The sequence below is a fragment of the Bombina bombina genome, chromosome 4, assembly GCF_027579735.1.
Source record: "Bombina bombina isolate aBomBom1 chromosome 4, aBomBom1.pri, whole genome shotgun sequence".
Classification (NCBI taxonomy): domain Eukaryota; kingdom Metazoa; phylum Chordata; class Amphibia; order Anura; family Bombinatoridae; genus Bombina; species Bombina bombina.
In genome coordinates this window covers 847,464,099-847,486,597 of record NC_069502.1, presented here as the reverse complement: position 1 = coordinate 847,486,597, position 22,499 = coordinate 847,464,099, and the positions used below count along the sequence as shown (strand labels likewise).

At 39.1% G+C, this 22,499-nt stretch overlaps 1 protein-coding gene and 1 long non-coding RNA gene across 2 annotated transcripts in view; one reads left to right on the top strand and one right to left on the bottom strand.

Annotated features, from left to right (window-relative positions):
- Positions 1–22,499, top strand: part of LOC128657974 (uncharacterized) — a 285,898-nt gene that overhangs the window by 108,635 nt on the left and 154,764 nt on the right. The gene's annotated exons all lie outside the window — the stretch shown is intronic.
- The window catches only part of LOC128657269 (uncharacterized), a 34,901-nt gene continuing 13,609 nt past the window's right edge, over positions 1,208–22,499 (bottom strand). The window contains exon 2 of the long non-coding RNA XR_008402098.1: positions 1,208–1,808. This is a non-coding gene — a long non-coding RNA (uncharacterized LOC128657269). The remainder of the gene's footprint in view (positions 1,809–22,499) is intronic.

Sequence of the window (22,499 nt, the reverse complement as noted above, 5' to 3'; positions counted from 1 at the left end):
TAACTTTATTAGGGATTTCGGGGGGGGGGGGGGATCGCGGTTCACAGGTAGATAGACATTGCGCATGCGTTAGGTGTTAGGTTTATTTTAGCAGATCGCGGTTGACAGGGAGATAGACATTGCGCATGCGTTAGGTGTTAGGTTTATTTTAGCAGCCAGTTTAGGAAGTTACGGGTCTCCAATAGTCAGCGTAAGGCTTCTTACGGCTGCTTTTTGTGGCGAGGTGAAAATGGAGTAAGTTTTCTCCATTTTCGCCACGTAAGTCCTTACGCTGCATATTGGATACCAAACTGCGCGGGTTTGGTATACCTGCCTATAGCCCAAAAAACTACGGGCGACGGCAGAAATATACGCGCGTAACTTCTAGGTTACGCCGTATATGTGATACCAAACCTGCGCAAATATTGGCGTCGCCGGCTTTTGCGGGCGACGATTTTTATCGGATCGACCCCTTGGTGCTTATATAATAAACTTACTAAATCTGTGGAACATTTGTGTAGAACTGTATTCCATTTTTTCATAAAGGTGAGGTTATCTGTGCCAAAAGCAGGGACTTTGAAAACTCTCAAACCCCTCGGTACTATTTCTTCATTTAGATATCTACTTAGAAAAGTGATCTCCCACCATTTTTTAGTTTCTTTAATGTATAGTTTTTGTAATTTATTTGTAATCATTTCCCAATTGGGATTTTCATTATCTGTTGCTTTAAATGTGCTATCATATTTAATTTTTCGTGCAGTTCTCCAATCTGAGAGGGTAATTTTTGCCATATTGGGAAAAATACGGTTGAAACAAACAAAAAACAATGTACCAAATATGCTAGAGTGTTACAAAACAATATCTGTGTACAAAGGTAAAAAATACTCCCCTCTGTATGTACCGCTGCCGTCTATCAGTCTCTCCCAAAAAGAGACTGTAAGAATTGTAGTGGTGTGTGATATAGAGGCGCAGGTGTTTTCTTATTCGGTGCTCCAAAATTGCTCTGAAAAAATTCCAGCTTCCTCTCAAGAGTTAATCTGTGTGATGTATTGCGGTTAAAGTTTCCCCAAATCCACTGTGGCTGTGAATACAGGATAACGTACTCAAAATACAATGTATAACTGATGCAAAATGTGCAGTATACTTTCTCCGATAAAATCGGAATCCGGCTCCTTGTACAGCGCTCCCGCTGATGTGATTGAAAAAATCCAAAAAGCAGCAAGCAAAATTCGTAAAAGATACAAATTTATTTAAAAGTGTCACTGTTGACAGATAGATGAAAGCTCATAATCAAAAGCTCTACGCGTTTCAACGATGTTTCGTCTTTCTCAAGAGCAGTAAAATAATGAGATGCTGCCTTTGGGTTTACACAGGTGCTTTTTATACAGAAATAATCAATGTTCCTTTTCCGGTTTTACCGGAGCCAGACTCACAAAGTTAAGGTATTAATATCGTCAGCCGATTTCTATTTAGATCAAAATTCAAAGATAACCTTTTTTGTGTGCAAAAATGCAAAGAATCTAATTATAATTTTAATATATAAATCGGATGAGGATATTTTGAAAATGTTACCTCGCTTGTTTAGGACCAATCAAAATCATTTAAGAAAAACAGTAGTTCCCTTTCGAGTTCATAATGAACGTAAGTTCCAAAACAGGTCCGCTCCTGTGTTGTGATCACATGTTAATGGAAGGGCCAATCCTGGATAGTTTTCGGCAACCTTTTGTTTTCATTCCAATGTAGATGAATTTTTCTTCGGATGTAGCAAAAAAGGGGGGTTTATCAGCTTGTCCATAGTCCTTGTTTATCCAATAGTTGTGTGCAATGATCTAAAATTAATAGTGCAGATCACTAAGAGTTCATTTTGCAAAAAAACTTTACACTTTTATAATAAAAACATTTCATTTCAAAATTGTTATATTATTCAAAATCGGATGTACGTTTATGAATGCTATGTTATTTATTATAGATAGTAGAATAAGCTGAGACAGAGCACCGTAGCTTGGCTGCTATTTAAAGACCGATATCACTACAGCCTATTACTCTTGAAAAAGCCGGGGTGTCGCCGGTGAAACGCGTAGAGTTATTGTGGCTGTTCAAAGGATCCGTAGATACAGACGTCAGGTGGCCGAAGGACGGATCCAATTGGTCTAAAGAACTGTTCCTTTTGCCGGGTATCGTTCGAAGATTGCAATTGGACGCCCTGGATTCCCTGCTGCCTTGTGTTCTGGTGAAGCCGTGTTGATTGATTTTATGTACACTGCTGTCTTTTTACTATTTTCTAGTAAGTGCATTACTAGCGTGTGTTGTGCCTGAATAAAGTACTCCTACCTTGAATCGGATGTGCGCTTTCTCTTTCCTTTCTACTGCAAGCTGCTTATATGAATGACATTAATGGAAATAATATCAAAATAGAAATAAAATAAATAAATAAAAAATAATAATAATACATATACAAATATAAATGATGAAATAAAGCAGAAATTGATGATAAAAATATTAAGAAATATTAAAAAACTAATGTATAGATAAACCATCTTTTTGTATTATACTCTTAGATAGAATTATATGAAGGCCGCTACTCTGGAGAGGAGGTGAAATAGAAAAATCACTAAATAAGAGAGAATTATGGTGGATACACACACTAAAGACCTATGGCCATCATGGATTAAACAAAGACATTCGAGTAGCAGCCTTCATATAATTCTATCTAAGAGTATAATATAAAAAGATGGTTTATCTATACATTAGTTTTTTAATATTTTTAATATTTCTTAATATTTGTATCATCAATTTCTGCTTTATTTCATCATTTATATTTGTATATGTATTTTATATGTATGATTATTATTTTTTATTTTATTTATTTATTTTTTATTTTATTTCTATTTTATATTTTGTATCTATCATGAAATTTTCCGATCAGCCAATAGAATGCGAGCTCAATCTGATTGGCTGATCGGATCAGCCAATCGGATTGAACTTGAATCTGATTGGCTGATTCCATCAGCCAATCAGAATTTTCCTACCTTAATTCCGATTGGCTGATAGAATCCTATCAGCCAATCGGAATTCGAGGGACGCCATCTTGGATGACGTCCCTTAAAGGAACCGTCATTCGTCGGGAAGTCGTTGGTGAAGATGGATGTTCCGCGTTGGCGGGATGAACATGGATCCGGAAGAAAGAAGATTGAAGATGCCGCTTGATAGAAGACTTCAGTCGAATCATGGACCTCTTCAGCTCCCGCTTGGATGAAGACTTCAGCCGGATCATGGACATCTTCAGCCCCCCGCTTGGGCTTGGATCAAGACATCGGAGGCTATTCTGGACCGATCGGTGAACCCGGCGTGATGAAGACAAGGTAGGGAGATCTTCATGGGATTAGTGTTAGGTTTATTTAAGGGGGGTTTGGGTTAGATTAGGGGTATGTGGGTGGTGGGTTGTAATGTTGGGGGGGGTATTGTATGTTTTTTTTTTACAGGCAAAAGAGCTGAATTCTTTGGGGCATGCCCCGCAAAGGGCCCTTTTCAGGGCTGGTAAGGTAAAAGAGCTTTTCTATTTTAATTTTAGAATAGGGTAGGGCATTTTTTTTATTTTGGGGGTCTTTGTTATTTTATTAGGGGGCTTAGAGTAGGTGTAATTAGTTTAAAATTGTTGTAATATTTTTCTAATGTTTGTAAATATTTTTTTATTTTTTGTAACTTAGTTCTTTTTTATTTTTTGTACTTTAGTTAGTTTATTTCATTGTATTTATTTGTAGGTATTGTATTTAATTAATTTATTGATAGTGTAGTGTTAGGTTTAATTGTAGATAATTGTAGGTATTTTATTTCATTTATTTATTGATAGTGTAGTGTTAGGTTTAATTGTAACTTAGGTTAGGATTTATTTTACAGGTAATTTTGTAATTATTTTAACTAGGTAGCTATTAAATAGTTATTAACTATTTAATAGCTATTGTACCTGGTTAAAATAAATACAAAGTTGCCTGTAAAATAAATATTAATCCTAAAATAGCTACAATATAATTATAATTTATATTGTAGCTATGTTAGGGTTTATTTTACAGGTAAGTATTTAGCTTTAAATAGGAATAATTTATTTAATAAGAGTTAATTTATTTCATTAGATTTAAATTATATTTAAGTTAGGGGGGTGTTAGGGTTAGACTTAGCTTTAGGGGTTAAAAAATGTATTAGAGTAGCGGTGAGGTCCGGTCGGCAGATTAGGGGTTAATTATTGTAGGTAGGTGGAGGCGACGTTGGGGGCGGCAGATTAGGGGTTAATAAATATAATATAGGGGTCGGTGGTGTTAGGGGCAGCAGATTAGGGGTACATAGGTATAATGTAGGTTGCGGCGGTGTACGGAGCGGCAGATTAGGGGTTAAAAAAATATGCAGGTGTCAGCGATAGCGGGGGCGGCAGATTAGGGGTTAATAAGTGTAAGGTTAGGGGTGTTTAGACTCGGGGTACATGTTAGAGTGTTAGGTGCAGACTTAGGAAGTGTTTCCCCATAGGAAACAATGGGGCTGCATTAGGAGCTTAAAGGGACAGTTTACTCAAAAATGTTCTCCCCTTTAATTTGTTCCCAATGATCCACTTCACCTGCTGGAGTGTATTAAATTGTTTACAAGTAGCTCCTTTACCCTTATATTTGCATTTGAAATTGTTAATTTAGCATGTGGTATCCCCACCTATTCTGAAAGTTTGTGGCCGCGCGTACCAGCTATAGATAAGCTTTGCAAACACAGCCAGCAGAAGAAATTACACTCCCAGTGTGATAAAGCAGAGATAAGGTAATAAAATGTTGATTTTCTATTGTTCTCTCAAAGTATTGGTGATTGTTTAAAGGACAGATATAAGATAAAGAAGCAGGTATATGTGCACAATGTGATACAGTAATGAGATCTGATTATACCTACAAGCTCAACCTATTTTATTAGGCTGTGGCTTCAAAACACAAAATCAGAGCTTTAATATACAGAAATAAACCTTAAAAAGATAATTTTCATACATTTTTTACTCTGCAGTTGGTAAAAAAAGCAATTGTAAACACATTAAGGGAAAAACTATTTTACAGTATACTGTCCCTTTAACGCTGCTTTTTTGCAGGTGTTAGGTTTTTTTTCAGCTCAAACTGTCCCATTGTTTCCTATGGGGGAATCATGCACGAGCACGTTTTTGAAGCTGGCCACGTCCGTAAGCACCGCTGGTATTGAGAGTTGCAGTGGCGGTAAATTATGCTCTATGCTCCCTTTTTGGAGCCTAACGCAGCCATTCTGTGAACTCTAAATACCAGCGGTATTTAAAAGGTGCGGGGGGAAAAAAGCATGCGTTAGCTACGCGGGTCGTTACCGACAAAACTCTAAATCTAGGCGTCAGTCTCTATGCCACTGTAATATACCCAGCATCTTTGACTGTCTACATACAGTCGCTCAACTCCATCAAATATGTTAACTTGTTAGCCAGCAGCTCCTATGACTTGTTTTCTAAGCCTGGCTATGTTATGTGTGTGTGTGTTAGTTACACTTAGTTTTAATTGCTTCATTATTGTAATTACTCATTTATTTTATTATTTTTATTTTAACCTCCTAGGGGATGCTGTGGGTAAGGTAGCGAGAGATTTATAACCTGACATGTTACACTTTACACACATCTAGGTGGTATTCTGGGTAGGCTAGGATGTTAAAGCCCGTCGCGTAAGAATCATATAAACATAATATTCATTCTGCAGCGCCGTATAGTACTTCTTAGAGAACACCACAAATATCAGTACCTTAAAACTGGAACAGCCTCTCATTGTTGTGTAGCTATATAATAGGTATTTATGTTACTACACTCAGAATATCTCAGCTCCTTATGTACATTTATCAATTTGTAAAAATCCTTGCTCTTGAAAAGTGAATATCAATTTGAATCCCAATGTTCCTCTCATATTTACCAAGAACACTATAAATTTTAAATATGTCTGCTATTATGTAACCTATCATAATAATTCTAGTATCATGCCAACAACATAGAATCCATCATGATATTGTGTGGTTTAGTTGCATGGGAGGGCTGCTCAGCACCTCACTCTGCAATATATCCTAAAACTGGAGCAGCCTCTTATCTATGACGCCAAATATCGCCTTATGTCATCTCTGAATGTTCTCTTATGGCGCACACATAGTTCAGAACCCTATTGCCTTAATCAAAGGTAGATAATGCACCTCTCCTATTAAACAGTAGTTGGTATGGATGTGGTTGGTATATCTAGGTAGGCTCCCACGTACATGACACTCCAGAACCCTTATGTATATATCATCCTGTAATAATCCCTGCTTTTACGGAGTGAATAAGGGGAAGGTTTTATATTCTAGCTCTGCTGTTCTTGTTTTATTTATATTTTTATTTTGTGCATTTACTGGCTTGAGTTTGTCAATCTGAGCCTACTTGTTTTTCTCACCCTGGTCAAGGATCTATTAATGCTGAACATATCTGCTATCTAGCTTGCAAAGCAATATAAAGCTGCTTAGTTACGTTATGCATGTATTGACTCTTAATGCCTCCTCCCATCTCCGTAGAAGCACTCTGATTTAAGCCAAAGATTTACGTAAAAATTATTGTAACATTTTCAGTATTAGGCTAATAACATAGATATTATCATTGTTTTATATAGCCCAGGTACATATGAAAACTGCTTAGTAACTTAATTTGCTATCCCATACCTCTAGAAACTCTGTTACTAACATAGATTGAGGCACTGTACAGTATGCTACTCCTGCTGTGCTTCTCAGCATCTTTGTGGAGGGGACTATTATTCCTTGTTTGTGTGATTGGGTTTGTTTGCTTGTTTGGTTTGTGTGTTTGTATTTTATGTTGTATTAGGTTTAGGTTGGTTGTGTTCGTTTACATAAAAATAAAACCCCAACATGGTGGTACAAGTGAGTACATATGCTAGAACGCTCTCTAACCCATATAAGCCTTTTGCAGACCTCAAGGCAAATATGAGCACCGTATGCTACTATATCTGATAAAAATACGTTGTTGTACGTTGTTATATCATATTGCCTTATCAATCTTATATTATCTTAATGCACCCTGTGTGGTGTGTCATTGATTTGTATCTTATCACTGTACCATGTGTTGGTTATAAATAAAATTAAAAAAAAAAAAAAAAAAAAGGCCCCATAATGTGCTTCACTGAAGTCTAAGGGGAGAAGAAGTTATCACAGTCGGGATATACGAAGTCCTGAAGTAAGTGTGCTACTTTCAACTTGTAATACGCGCACTAACACACGTTCATTAAAAGTTTACTTTCAGCTGTGTTTGTGCCCAAGCAATAGTGATAAATAGAGCGCATGTAAATATAAATAAAATACTTTGAATATTTTTGAATAAAAATGATATTGTAATATGTTTTAGTTTTATGATCTTTAAACAATGTGACAATAGAAATAAAAAATCATACAACACTTTGCACCATGTTATTTAAAAGGTAGATGAAAGTCTATATATAATTCTTCAATGTAACCTCAAAAAAAGCAAAGAGAAACTTCCATAGTGTAAAACTTAAAATATCTTTGAAATGCTCAGCTTGGCCTAGAACTCTCACGGCAGGAAGCTTCATTAGCGTTAAAAAAAGCACCAAGTAATAAATGGATCCAACTTTGTGGCTTACAGGGGGTTCCAAATGTATTACAATGTTAAAATAAACACTGTTAAAAAAATATACAATTTTACAAAGCATCCTCTGTAGTTACGCTGGGGTTATTGTGTACACTGTCCAAACACAATTTACACTCTCAGTAGCACTTGCATGTAATTCCAATTACTAGTACAACACTCAAGGAATGATTGTATACAGCACTGGCTACTTGCAAACAAGCAATTCAGTGTTAGCTCAAGTGAGACACCCCCTTATGACGTCAGGAAGCCGGATCCACCTCCAATGCCAGTTTCCCCTGTCTGCTTTTTCAGGGACCCCAGAGTGACTACCGAGCACTTGCTTTGTAACATTGTATTTGTTTTTAACATTGTAATACATTTGGAACCCCCTGTAAGCTACATAGTTAGATCCATTTATTACTTGCCCTTATTTTAGCACTAATGAAGCCCCCTGCTGTGTAAGTACCAGACCAGGCTGAGCATTTCAAAAAGTTTTACACTATGGAAGTTTTTCTTTGCATTTTTTGAGGTCACATTGAAGAATAATATGGACTTTCATCTACCTTTTAAATAACACAGAGCATGGTGGTGTTTTTTATTTTTTAATTTGAAACAGAATTTATGCTTACCTGATAAATTACTTTCTCTTACAGGTGTATTCAGTCCACGGATTCATCCTTACTTGTGGGATATTCTCATTCCCTGCAGGTATAGTCTTGACCACTGAAGGGATTAAGACTGGAAAACGTGCACTTGTTTAGCACTTCTAATACCCCGAGTAGGTAAGGTGGTAGACTTAAGAGTAGGACCTAATGATTCTAATTGAAATTAAAACATAACTTTTATTACAACAAAGGTTGATAAAATCACTGTGTATGTGTGTGCAATTTAAAAACACATAGAAACTCGAATAAGAAGTTTATAGGATTTGTCAAACTACCTTGATTAATGAACCTATATTGCGTAAACGGGCATCCACATAAATAATGTGGATAATATGGGCGAAGGTTACTGATGATCTAGGTAGGCACTTGGCTAGTTGTACTCTCACAGTTGTGTTAGAATATTGTCTCTTGTGGTAGTTAATCACAAAGGAACAGCAAGGTCAAGCTACTGCGACTAATGTCCAAGTGAATGTGTGTAAATATAAGGAGTTATTATAGTGACACTTGTCCTATGATAATCTCTTATTGTATAGAAAACAAAAGTGTCCTACTGGTACCAAATGTGCCAATTACCATTCATGAATTAAAGTTAGAGAGACAGTAGTGTCTTGGGTTCAAATTGTGCCTGTCAAGTATCAAAGTAATGAGACAGCATCAGTAATTAAGAGCTGTCCTAGGTTATAATATCCATACTAAAAAGTGTGTTAAGTCAAAAATTGGTAGTGATATATCATTCACATTTAGTGGTGGTTATTAAGTTATTGTTTTAGTTCTTGGAACTGGAGCACAAAGTACTTTGAATATATGAACTGAAATTATACTGTGTAATTTGTTCAAATAATATATATATATGGAATTGTATCCATCGTGGTGTCAGGAAAGTGATTGAAGTATTCAATGGAAAATAGGGTAATAGTAATACTCTGAGTTCTTCACTGTAGTCTTTGGGTTATGATAATTGGGATCAGTACTGTACACTGAGGACCTAAAGAACATATTGACATTAAAAAAAAATATTTTTATACAATGTAGTTATGTAAAGCCCTTAATGTAATCAAAACTAATTATTATCAGATTTTTAAAGATACCGTTCATATGTGAGTTTTCATAGTTTGCTTTTATAAAAACATTGAGTAATTGTTTTGCTCGTTCATACCTTTTGAATATACACTGTCCATCAGGTCTATCCACCTAGTTTCTGCTTTGAGAAGGGCTTTTTCGAGGTCACCGCCTCTTAGGCCTAATGTTATCTTTTGGATTCCGTGACACTTTAATTCCGAGGTTTTGGATTGGTGGTGTCTGAAAAAATGTGATGCTACGGACGTGATTTTTCTATCTTTTGACAGATCAGACGGATCATTTTTGATATTGCGTATGTGTTCCATAAGTCTGGTGCGGAGTGTTCTTGTGGTCATTCCAATGTAAGTCCGGGGACATTTGCACTGGAGGGCATAGATTACACTCTTGTGGTATTGCAGCTGATATATGTTTTGATTTGGTGATGTTTTCCAAATCTGTCTGTTATGACCTTTTTTTTTAATCATATTGCTGCAGGAAGAGCAATTACCTCAGGGAAAGGATCCTTGTTCTACCGGTCTAGTTTTCCTGGATTTATATACATAGTGGCTGGGACTGAGTATTTCTTTCAGATTTCTACTTCTTCGATAACTTAATTGCACCCTGTCTCCAATTAATTCTTTGAGCTGAGGATCAGCTTGGAGTATATGCCAGTTATTCCGAATTATATTCGTAATTTGCTGAGTGTCTTGACTATAAGTTAGCACTAATCGGGTGTTGTGATTATCTTTTTTGGATTTTGTCTTTAGTAGTGAAAATTGTCTAAAGTTTGTCTTTAGTAGTTCTGATCGTTGGGTTTGGAGTGCTCTTGTTTTGGCTTTACGGATTGATCTTTTACTGTAACCTCTCTGAAGAAGTCGATTCTCTAACTCACTGGCTCTTCTTTTAAATGTCTTATCATGGGAGCAGTTTCTCCTTAATCTCAGGAATTCTCCTATGGGTAGAGACTTGGCAGTGTTGGGGGCGTGGGCACTGGTGGCAAAAAGAACATTATTCGTAGCTGTTTCTTTTCTGAACAGGTCTGTGCTTAATGAACCATCAGTTTCCTTGCGGATTGATAGATCCAAAAACGAGATGTTAGTCTTGCTCTTATGATGGGTCATCACGTTTTTGTCATTTTTGCACAAGTACACTATTTTAAAAAAAATCTTCTGACACCACAATTTCTCCCCCAACACCACTATACAATACCTAACTTTTAGAAACTTTTTTCCTAAATTAATTTTATTCCCACTTTTTTCATGGTATCTTTTTCAATAATAAAATCTCGTATGATCAATCTTCTAGAGATATATATAATAAATACATTCACACGAGACACCTGACACCATTCTATTTTGAGGCACATTCTCCTAATTGCACTAATGCACTTTTTAATAAGTCTCCACTTTGTGCACCAGTACAAGTCACGATGCGTGTCTGTTACATTTCTTTCTATAGTGACTACAATGTATTTCACCAATTCAAAAACAAATTAAGTTTTGTAATCGGGCTTACTTCTCTGGGTACACCTACATTAGATACCTATTATATCGGTATTAATTAAGTTCGGCTCTAACCGTTCCCTGTCCCCAGACATTACAACAAGAATATTTGGTGTAATCTAATTGGTATTAACCCATTCATTCTTCCACTCGTTATCGTGCCATTTCCCCTTCCCCCTTCAATAAAGACTCATCCAAAATACTAATTTCATTCTGACACTCAGCATTATGTACATGTTCTATCATCACTCTGTACTCTACGCTAATTTTAGACAAGATGTCACCAATTTAGCGGTCCGACTGTTTGCCAACACCAACAGGATTACATCTTTACATTTTTACTTCCACAGGGATATTTACCTCTGTGCATTATCTTAATGTAAATCTCATTACCAAATATGATTTTATTAATATGTAGATCAGATTCATAGTGTTATTAACATTCTTTTCTGCTTGAATAAACTTTTGTATATAACAAAGATCCTATAAATCTATGTGATGCACAGTCAAGGCATTGCTACAAAACCGAAATATTGATAGCCACTGTCACATCCCTAACGATAGTTGCAGATTTCAAATGAGAAAGAGAAAATTTCCAGACCCGATATTTACATCGATGATACACCCTCTATGCAAGCCAAATAAGATTGGCTTAAACAATCCAGTTGCCGGGTGACATCACTTGGATTCGACACACCTTCTTTCTTAGACCAGTGATTGGTGGAACCGGACCAATCGTTCCTACCCAATGCGCATATAAACCCTCAGACGCCGGCGCGCGTCACCTTTGAAAAAGCCGAGACAGTATCGGCGAAACATGTCAGGGAGGGGTATCATGTTAAAATACCCTAACTCGCTGTTTTAGATGGCATAGTAACTCTAAATACTTTAATAATAACCAACTTCTACCTTGGGGCTTAATCTAGTATTAATTTGTGGGTGTAGTTGTGTTGGCCGCAAATGTCAAGGGTAATACTCCTATATGCTATATAGACTATGCTAAACCTTTAAGCACCGTATCCCAAAATAAGGCTTTATTTAGTGGCGCTTACAGGCCACGTATAAACTGGATGTCCATTTAATTGTTAGTTAAATTATTATAGCTACAACCTAGACACAAACTTATAGAAGTGGTTAATACCAGCTTATTATCTTAACAAGGTGCATAAGAACTTTGACATTTATATGCCAAAATAAGGCTCCACTCAGTGGTACTTATAGGCCAGCTACTACACGGATGTTCATGAAATTATGTATGAAAGTTACTACAGTGATACAAACGTATAGAAGTGGGTAATACCAAGTTGTGATTTCATGGGTATTTACAGGCCAGCTACAAAGCTGATGTCCATTTACTAGTATATAAAGTTGATGAAGATACAGTAGTGATATATACGCATAGAATCAGCAAATACCTAGCCATCAACCCAATACCGGGTATAAGAAATTAGACACTCGCATGCCAAAATAAGGCTTGATTCAATGATGCTGACAAGCCAGCTATAAAGCCGATGTACTTTTAAGTATACACCAAGTTGATAAAGTCACAGTACTGACACCACGTACATAAGTGGTAAAGATTAAACTACTAATCCATCAGCCTGTATATGAACCTAAGATACTCACATGCCAAAATAAGGCAGAATAAGGCTTTAGGTAGCGGTGCTGACAGGCTAGCCACAAACTGATTTACATTGTATTGTGTATAAAGCTGATAAAGCTATATTATTGTCACAAATTTACAAGAAGTGCCTAATACCAATCCAGTAGCCAGACAATGGGCACAAGATTATAGACATACCAACACCAATGTAAAAATATAAATATAAAACAATAAAAATATATATATATTATTTGAACAAATTACACAGTATAATTTCAGTTCATATATCCAAAGAACTTTGTGCTCCAGTTCCAAGAACTAAAACAATAACTTAATAACCACCACTAAATGTGAATGATATATCACTACCAATTTTTGACTTAACACACTTTTTAGTATGGATATTATAACCTAGGACAGCTCTTAATTACTGATGCTGTCTCATTACTTTGATACTTGACAGGCACAATTTGAACCCAAGACACTACTGTCTTCTCTTCCTACTAACTTTAATTCAGGAATGGTAATTGGCACATTTGGTACCAGTAGGACACTTTTGTTTTCTATACAATAAGAGATTATCATAGGACAAGTGTCACTATAATAACTCCTTATATTTACACACATTCACTTGGACATTAGTCGCAGTAGCTTGACCTTGCTGTTCCTTTGTGATTAACTACCACAAGAGACAATATTCTAACACAACTGTGAGAGTACAACTAGCCAAGTGCCTACCTAGATCATCAGTAACCTTCGCCCATATTACCCACATTATTTATGTGGATGCCCGTTTACGCAATATAGGTTCATTAATCAAGGTAGTTTGACAAATCCTATAAACTTCTTATTCGAGTTTCTATGTGTTTTTAAATTGCACACACATACACAGTGATTTTATCAACCTTTGTTGTAATAAAAGTTATGTTTTAATTTCAATTAGAATCATTAGGTCCTACCCTTAAGTCTACCACCTTACCTACTCGGGGTATTAGAAGTGCTAAACAAGTGCACGTTTTCCAGTCTTAATCCCTTCAGTGATCAAGACTATACCTGCAAATTATCCCTGTGCACCAGCACTCTAGCTCATAAGGTATACATATTCATTAAGCCAGATAGAGCACCCCGTCCCTAATACCGGCGTAGTGCTAGTGCCAATTTTCCTTTTTTTTTAACATATTCTCATTCCCTACAGGAAATGGCAAAGAGAGCACACAGCAAAGCTGTCCATATAGCTCCCCTCAGGCTCCGCCCCCCCCAGTGATTCGACTGACGGTTAGGAGAAAAAGGAGAACCATAGGGTGCAGTGGTGACTGTAGTTATAGTAAATTAAATTTAAACCTGACTTAAATATCAGGGCGGGCCGTGGACTGAATACACCTGTAAGAGAAAGTAATTTATCAGGTAAGCATAAATTCTGTTTTCTCTTACTTGGTGTATTCAGTCCACGGATTCATCCTTACTTGTGGGATACAAATACCAAAGCAATAGGACACGGATGAAGGGAGGGAACAAGTCAGGTAACCTAAACGGAAGGCACCACTGCTTGTAAAACCTTTCTCCCAAAAATAGCCTCTGAAGAAGCAAAAGTATCGAATTTGTAAAATTTGGCGAATGTATGCAGTGAAGACCAAGTCGCTGCCTTACAAATCTGTTCAACAGAAGCCTCATTCTTGAAAGACCATGTGGAAGCCACAGCTCTGGTGGAATGAGCTGTAATTCGTTCAGGAGGCTGCCTACCAGCAGTCTCATAAGCCAATCGGATGATGCTTTTCAGCCAGAATGAAAGAGAGGTAGCAGTCGCTTTCTGACCTCTCCTCTTACCAGAATACACGACAAACAAGGATGATGTTTGTCTGAAATCTTTAGTTGCTTTTAAATAGAACTTTAAAGCACGAACCACATCAAGATTGTGCAACAGTCGTTCCGTCCTAGAAACTGGATTAGGGCACAGAGAAGGAACAATGATTTACTGGTTAATATTCTTATTAGAAACCACCTTTGGAAGGAAACCAGGTTTAGTACGCAAAACAACCTTATCTGCATGGAACACCAGGTAGGGTGAATCGCACTGTAAAGCAGATAATTCTGAAACTCTTCGAGCAGAAGAAATAGCTACTAAAAACAAAACTTTCCAAGATAATAACTTGATATCTATGGAATGTAAAGGTTCAAACGGAACCCCTTGAAGAACTGAAAGAACTAAATTTAGACTCCATGGAGGAGCCACAGGTCTGTAGACAGGCTTGATTCTTACTAATGCCTGTGCAAACGTCTGAACGTCTGGCACAGCTGCCAGACGCTTGTTTAACAGAATAGACAGAGCAGATATCTGTCCCTTTAAGGAACTAGCTGACAGACCTTTCTCCAAACATTCTTGGAGAAAAGACAATATCCTTGGAATCCTAACTTTACTCCACGAGTAACCCTTGGATTCACACCAACAAAGATATTTCCGCCCTATCTTATGGTAAATTTTCCTGGTGACAGGCTTTCTGGCCTGTATCAGAGTATCTATAACTGAATCAGAGAACCCCCGCTTAGATAGGATTAAGCGTTCAATCTCCAAGCAGTCAGCTGCAGAGAAACTAGATTTGGATGCTTGAAAGGACCTTGGATTAGAAGATCCTACCTCGATGGCAGTTTCCATGGTGGGACCGATGACATGCCCACTAGGTCTGCATACCAAGTCCTGCGTGGCCACGCAGGCGCTATCAGAATTACCGAAGCCCTCTCCTGTTTGATTCTGGCTATTAGCCGAGGGAGAAGATGAAACGGGGGAAAGACATAAGCTAGACTGAATGACCAAGGCGCTATTAATGCATCTATGAATGCCGCCTTGGGATCCCTGGATCTGGATCCGTAAAGGGGAAGTTTGGTGTTCTGACGGGACGCCATCAGATCCAACTCTGGAATGCCCCAAAGCTGAGTTAGTTGAGCAAAAACCTCCGGGTGGAGTTCCCACTCCCCCAGATGGAAAGTCAGACGACTTAGAAAATCCGCCTCCCAGTTGTCTACTCCTGGGATGTGAATTGCAGATAAATGGCAGGAGTGATCCTCCGCCCATTTGATAATCTTGGATACTTCCTTCATCGCTAGGGAACTCTTTGTTCCCCCCTGATGATTGATGTACGCTACAGTCGTGATGTTGTCCGACTGAAATCTGATGAATTTGGCCTCTGCTAGTTGAGGCCACGCCTGGAGCGTATTGAATATCGCTCTCAGCTCCAAAATGTTTATCGGGAGAAGAGATTCTTCCCGAGACCATAGTCCCTGAGCCTTTAGGGAGTTCCAGACTGCACCCCAGCCTATCAGACTGGCATCGGTCGTGACAATTATCCATTCCGGTCTGCGGAAACTCAGCCCCTGAAACAGGTGATCTTGAGACAACCACCAGAGAAGAGAGTCTCTGGTCTTTTGGTCCATTTGAATCTGAGGAGATAAATCTGCGTAATCTCCATTCCACTGTTTGAGCATGCACAGTTGCAGTGGTCTGAGATGGATTCGGGCAAAAGGGACCACGTCCATCACCGCAACCATTAAACCAATTACTTCCATGCACTGAGCCACGGAAGGCCGAGGAATGGAATGAAGAACTCGGCAAGTCTTCAACAGTTTTGACTTCCTGACCTCTGTCAGAAAGATTTTCATTTCTACCGAGTCTATTAGTGTTCCCAGAAAGGGAACCCTTGTGAGAGGGGACAGAGAACTCTTTTCTACGTTCACCTTCCACCCGTGAGACCTTAGAAAGGCCAGAACGATGTCCGTATGAGCCTTGGCTCTGAGAAAGGACGACGCCTGTATTAAGATGTCGTCTAGATAAGGTGCTACTGCAATGCCCCGCGGTCTTAGTACCGCCAGAAGGGACCCTAGAACCTTTGTGAAAATTCTGGGAGCGGTGGCCAGCCCGAAAGGCAGAGCCACGAACTGGTAATGATTGTCCAGAAAGGCGAACCTTAGGAACTGATGGTGATCTTTGTGGATAGGAATATGTAGGTACGCATCCTTTAAATCCACGGTAGTCATATATTGACCTTCCTGGATCATTGGCAAGATCGTCCAAATGGTTTCCATCTTGAAGGACGGAACTCTGAGGAATTTGTTTAGAATCTTTAGATCCAGAATTGGCCTGAAAATTCCCTCCTTTTTGGGAACTACGAATAGATCTGAGTAAAAGCCCAGTCCTTGTTCTGCAATTGGAACTGGGTGTATCACTCCCATTTTCAGAAGATCTTCTACACAGCGTAAGAACGCCTGTTTCTTTGTTTGGTCTGAAGACAAACGAGAAATGTGGAACCTTCCCCTTGGGGGAGAATCCTTGAATTCTAGAAGGTACCCCTGAGCAACTATTTCTAATGCCCAGGGGTCTGGAACATCTCTTGCCCAAGCCTGAGCGAAGAGAGAAAGTCTGCCCCCCACTAGATCCGATCCCGGATCGGGGGCTACCCCTTCATGCTGTCTTGGCAGCAGGAGCAGGCTTCTTGGCCTGTTTACCCTTATTCCAGCCCTGCAAGGGTTTCCAGGTTGCCTTGGGCTGGGAAGCGTTATCCTGCTTTGCGGCAGCAGAGGTTGTAGCAGGTCCGCTCCTGAAGTTGCGAAAGGAGCGAAAATTAGCCTTGTTTTTGGCCTTGAATGGCCTATCTTGTGGAAGGGCATGGCCCTTGTGTTTAACAGTTTCGTCTTGGACGACACATCCGCCGACCACGATTTGAGCCAAAGTGCTTGTCGTGCCATGACGGCAAAACCAGAGGTTTTCGCCGCTAATTTAGCTGATTGGAGCGCGGCATCAGTGATAAAAGAATTAGCCAGTTTTAAAGCGTGAATTCTATCCATGACCTCATCGTATGAAGTCTCTCTCTGGAGCGACTCCTCCAGAGCCTCGAACCAAAAGGCCGATGCAGTAGTTACAGGGATAATGCAGGCGATTGGTTGAAGCAGAAAACCTTGCTGAACAAAAATTTTCTTTAGTAAGCCCTCCAATTTTTTATCCATAGGATCTTTGAAAGCACAACTGTCCTCTATTGGTATAGTTGTACGCTTAGCCAATGTTGAAACAGCCCCCTCTACCTTAGGGACCGTCTGCCACGCGTCCTTCCTGGGGTCATTTATGGGGAACATTTTCTTAAAGATAGGTGGGGGAACAAAGGGTACACATGGTCTCTCCCACTCCTTAGTCACAATATCCGCCACCCTTTTAGGAATCGGAAATGCCTCAGTGTATACAGGTACCTCTAAATATCTGTCCATTTTACACAATTTTTCAGGGACCACCATGGGGTCACAATCGTCCAGCGTAGCCAAAACCTCCTTAAGCAGTACGCGGAGGTGTTCCAGCTTGAATTTAAACGCTAAGGAATCTGACTCTGTCTGCTGAGAAACTTTCCCTGTGTCAGAAATTTCTCCCTCAGACAGCCCTTCCCTCACTGCTACCTCTGAGTCTTGTGAGGGTGCTACAGATACATTATCCAAAGCTTCAGATGGCTCATCCTCTATGTTTAAAACTGAGCTATCGCGCTTTCTTTGAAAAACTGGCAGTTTGGATAAAAAAGCTGCAAGGGAATTATCCATTACTGCCGCTAATTGCTGTAAGGTAACAGGGGGCAATGCGCTAGAGGTACTAGGCATCGCTTGCGCGGGCGTAACTGGTGTAGACACGTGTGGGAAGGAAGGAGGACTATCCTCGTTACCCTCCGTTAAAGAATCATCTTGGGCAGCATTTTGTATTGTCGCTGGATGATCTTTAAAATGTTTAGATGTTTGTGCACACTTTAAACATACGTGCAATGGGGGTATTGCCATGGCTTTTGAACATAAAGAACAAGGTCTATCTGAAGACTCAGACATGTTTGACAGACTCAGAAAACACTAAAATGTTGAAAAAAAATACTTTTGAAAAAACGTTACTGTCTCTTTAAATAATAAAAAGGCACACACTTTTTACCAAATCACCAAAAAATATCCGATCTTAATGAAATTTTCACCACATGATCCTCATGCCTTGAAATGATTGCACACAAGTTTTCAAATCGTTTAACCCCTTAATGCCCAAACCGGAGCAAAATGAGTAAATAACTGGTTTAACCCACTACAGTACTCTGCCACAGTCTTTGCCGTGGCTTTACCTTCCTTTAGGGTTATTTGCAGGTGTAAATGAAGCCTCCCTGAAGTCCTCCTGTACTCAAAAGGCTCTGCACATGAAGCTGCATGGAGCTGTGTTCCAAATTAACTGCGCAATTGAGGCGCAAAAATGAGGCCTCCTCCTTCTCACTCTAGAGATAAGGGGCCTTACTGAGTCAAAATAGCTGTCTATTACAATGCCAGGCGTAAAAATACCCCAAAAAGTGTTTGCAAAACGCTTAAAAATGTTTAATAACATCAGATTACCCTAATAAAGGAATTGATTAGCCCATCAAGTGTCTGTCAGTATTAAGCCCTTAGTGAAAGCCCTCTTTCTATACTGTGTCTGAGAAAATGGCTTACCTCCCTCATGGGATATCTGTCAATTTTCTAGCACTACCAGGTCTTGTTAGAAAATATGACTGAAACATACCTCAAGCAGAATAAGCCTGCAACTGTTCCCCCCAACTGAAGTTCTCCTGTACTCAACAGTCCTGCGTGAGAACAGCAATGGATTTTAGTTACAACATGCTAAAATCTTTTTCTAACACCACATACTCTTTACCATCCCCGTGGAGATGCTACTAGTTAGAGCGGCAAAGAGAATTACTGGGGGGGGCGGAGCCTGAGGGGAGCTATATGGACAGCTTTCCTGTGTGCTCTCTTTGCCATTTCCTGTAGGGAATGAGAATATCCCACAAGTAAGGATGAATCCGTGGACTGAATACACCAAGTAAGAGAAATATACTTTTTAAAATAATTTGAATAATATTTTTAATGCAAATATTAAAGACAACAAAAGTGCTACATTTCCCAGTGCTAGTTTGTAATTTGTAATATGAGTCATAATATTGCATCCTGCGTTATCAACTGTAACCTGCGTCCCTTTAGACATAACACACACGTGCACACTCACCTGCATCCTGTGTCTCCCAGACACAAAACATGTGCACACTCACCTGTAACCTGCGTCCCCCAGACACAAAATATGTGCACACCTGGGCTGATACTGTCACTGGTTTCCACATCTGTAACCTATGTACAATATACTACCTACTGTGTATTTTCAGTATATGGCTTTCAAATATATATCAACAGTGGGAAAATGGACTGTTAAGTTGTTTTTGTTCATTTTCAATATGGTATGCTGTGAGTCTGACATTTTAGGATAATATAGTAGTGTCTTGTATTTAGACATTGTGTGCATGATTTTCACATATGTTATCCTATAGTCTTGTATTTCTTTAGTCTGCATACGTATGCATAGGGATTGAGATATTTTGATAGCTTTATGTACTGCTTTTGTTTTGAATTTGTATTTTAAATTGTAAGAAGTTCCTCTAACTACTGCAGCCCGGAGGAACAGATTGAACACTGAATGTGAAGTGGGACAGTTAAATAAAGAAATTGGATTGTTTCAACATAACTTTTTGTGTGCTTCTTTATCCCTTGCTTTTTTGGGACATTTACAGATGCCCCAATATTTGTCTATCTTTTTTGTTGTTTGAATTTATTATTCAAGGGTAGCACCGAATATTAAATATACAGCAATATTTTCTACTCTCTCTAATTTTTTAAATTTCTTTGTATAACTTTGTGAGGATATAACTTAGAGGATTCTTTTATCCTTTTCTTAGAGATTGCAGTAGATTGCTGTAGGAGCGATTGGAGCTCCTATATAAGTCCCACATTTTTTATCTGTTTTTTCCTAGCTGCGGTAGAAAAATGGCATACACCCTGTCGGATGATCTGTGGGAGGCAGATCTAAAAGATTCCTTAGCTAATGACATGATTAGTGGTAATGATGAGACGAGTGAAGAAGCTGTAACTATTTTTAGTGCCTTTAGGAGATATAGGTATCTCTTAAATAGACAACTAAAAATTAAGGCAGAAAACGCCAGCTTAGCCAACAATGGCCTCGCTTCCATTGAGTCGTTAAAAATGGAGCCGTAAGCTACCGAAGCGGACGACAGCTAAAGGTAATTTACGGCTCCATTTTAGTACCAGGTTTCCATTGAAAAGATTAGCGTGTTGCGCGCAGTCGCTCTTTTCGGCCGTACGTAAGTTTGCGTTGCCAACCGATGTCGGATTTGTCGAAAAGCGCGCCATAACAAGTGCATTGCCATGGTAACCCGACCTCTGTCTATAAGAATAACAGTTTGCGCCTGCGCTCTTTACCTGTGATCGCCTCTAGAGAGAAAGACACGGGAGCTAGTTGCGTTGGTAGGAGTTTTGGGTTTTTGAGAGTTGTTTGAGAGTTAGTGGAGAGTTTGATATTTGATTTCCATATATTCTTATTGTAGGCCTCATATAATATTAGGAACACACACACACACATCCATACATTAGTTAATTAACACACATTAGTTTATACACACAAATACACACACACACACATACACACTTTTATTTGATACAAACACATTCACATTTTTTTTTTCATTAACCCCCATATCCCCATCTTCCTTTATTACTCCTTTCATTAATCCCCTTATTCCACTTCCCATCCCCCCTTTGACTACCCTTCCCTTCCTCACTATATAACTTGTTTTTTTATATATACATTTTGCCCATCCTATTTTTTTTTTTTTTTAACATCCCATATTTTTTGTTTCATTTGACTATATAGCTCACCCCTTTCTTAATTTGCATCCCTTATTATTTTTCTATAATTTTGTTCTAATCCTCCTTAGTTTTTCCTTTTTCATTTACATCCCTTTGTTTATTTTCACCCCCACATTTTATTTTTATTTTGAGGGATATAGAATAGAGATAGTTAGGGTCTAGATAGGTTAGGTAGTTAGTTTTGGGGCTATTTAATTTAGGGTTTAGTTAGGTGAATTAGTGTAGTTAGGTAAGCTAGGGACTTTAGTGTTAGGTTAGAGTTAGGGAGGAAGGAGAAAGGGATGGATAGGCCTAGTGGAGTTGGGAAGGGGGTGGCTAGGGGGAGGGCAGTGGTGAGGGTGGATAGAGGGAGGGGGAGGGGGGAAGTAGGGAGTAGTATGGGCAGGAATAGGGGCCGAGGTTTGGGTGGAGGATTTGTCCTTCCTCAAACCCTGGCAGAGGAGGGAAGGAGAGAGGGTGGAAGAGGAATGGAGGTGGGAGGAGTGAGGAGGAGTCAGCCTCAGCTAGGCACAAAAAGAAAAGGGAAAGTGGGGCAGACTGTGGCAACTGGGGGTGGGGCTGGTGGTAGCCTGTCACAGCCTGCAGGGACAGAGGAGGTAGAGAGGGCTGGTCCCCAGTCACAGGAGGGAGAGTCTGTGTCTGCTGGCCCTTCAGGTGTGAAGGGCAGGCTAAGAGAGGAGAGGTACTCTGAGGAGGAAAAGGAGGCTCTTGTTGAGGCATACTTGGAGAGGGCAGCTCAGCTGGAGAACCCTAACCTGAGGCCGGCTGTCCGGAATAAGCTGTGGGAGGAGATTCGAGTGGCAGTCAGCTGCTTAGGACGTAATCGTTCTACTGCCAGCATTAAACACCGCTATCATGACTGCAGGAGGGAAACCAAAGCTAAGCTGGCACAGCAGGCCAAATATGCACGTGGGACAGGTGGTGGTCCTAGCAAGAGGATACACCTAAGGTCATGGGAGGAGATGCTGTCCAATGTCATCTCGGATGAATCTGTTTACGGATGTAAGGGGACAATGGACACCTCTGTGCCACCTGAAGAGGTGTATGAAGGTGAATATTCAATATTAAATATAACCATATATGTGATGTATATATGTTGTATATCATAAATACCCATCTGTGTTTAGCTATGAATCTAAATTTACATAGTTGTATTTAATATGTTCAGCAAGCACTCTGTATTGTATATCTGCTCCGACAAGCAAGAATATTGATAATATAATATCCAAGAATATTAAGCATTTCATATAAATCATGTGTCATTGTCCTTAAAGGGACACTGTACCCAAAATATTTAT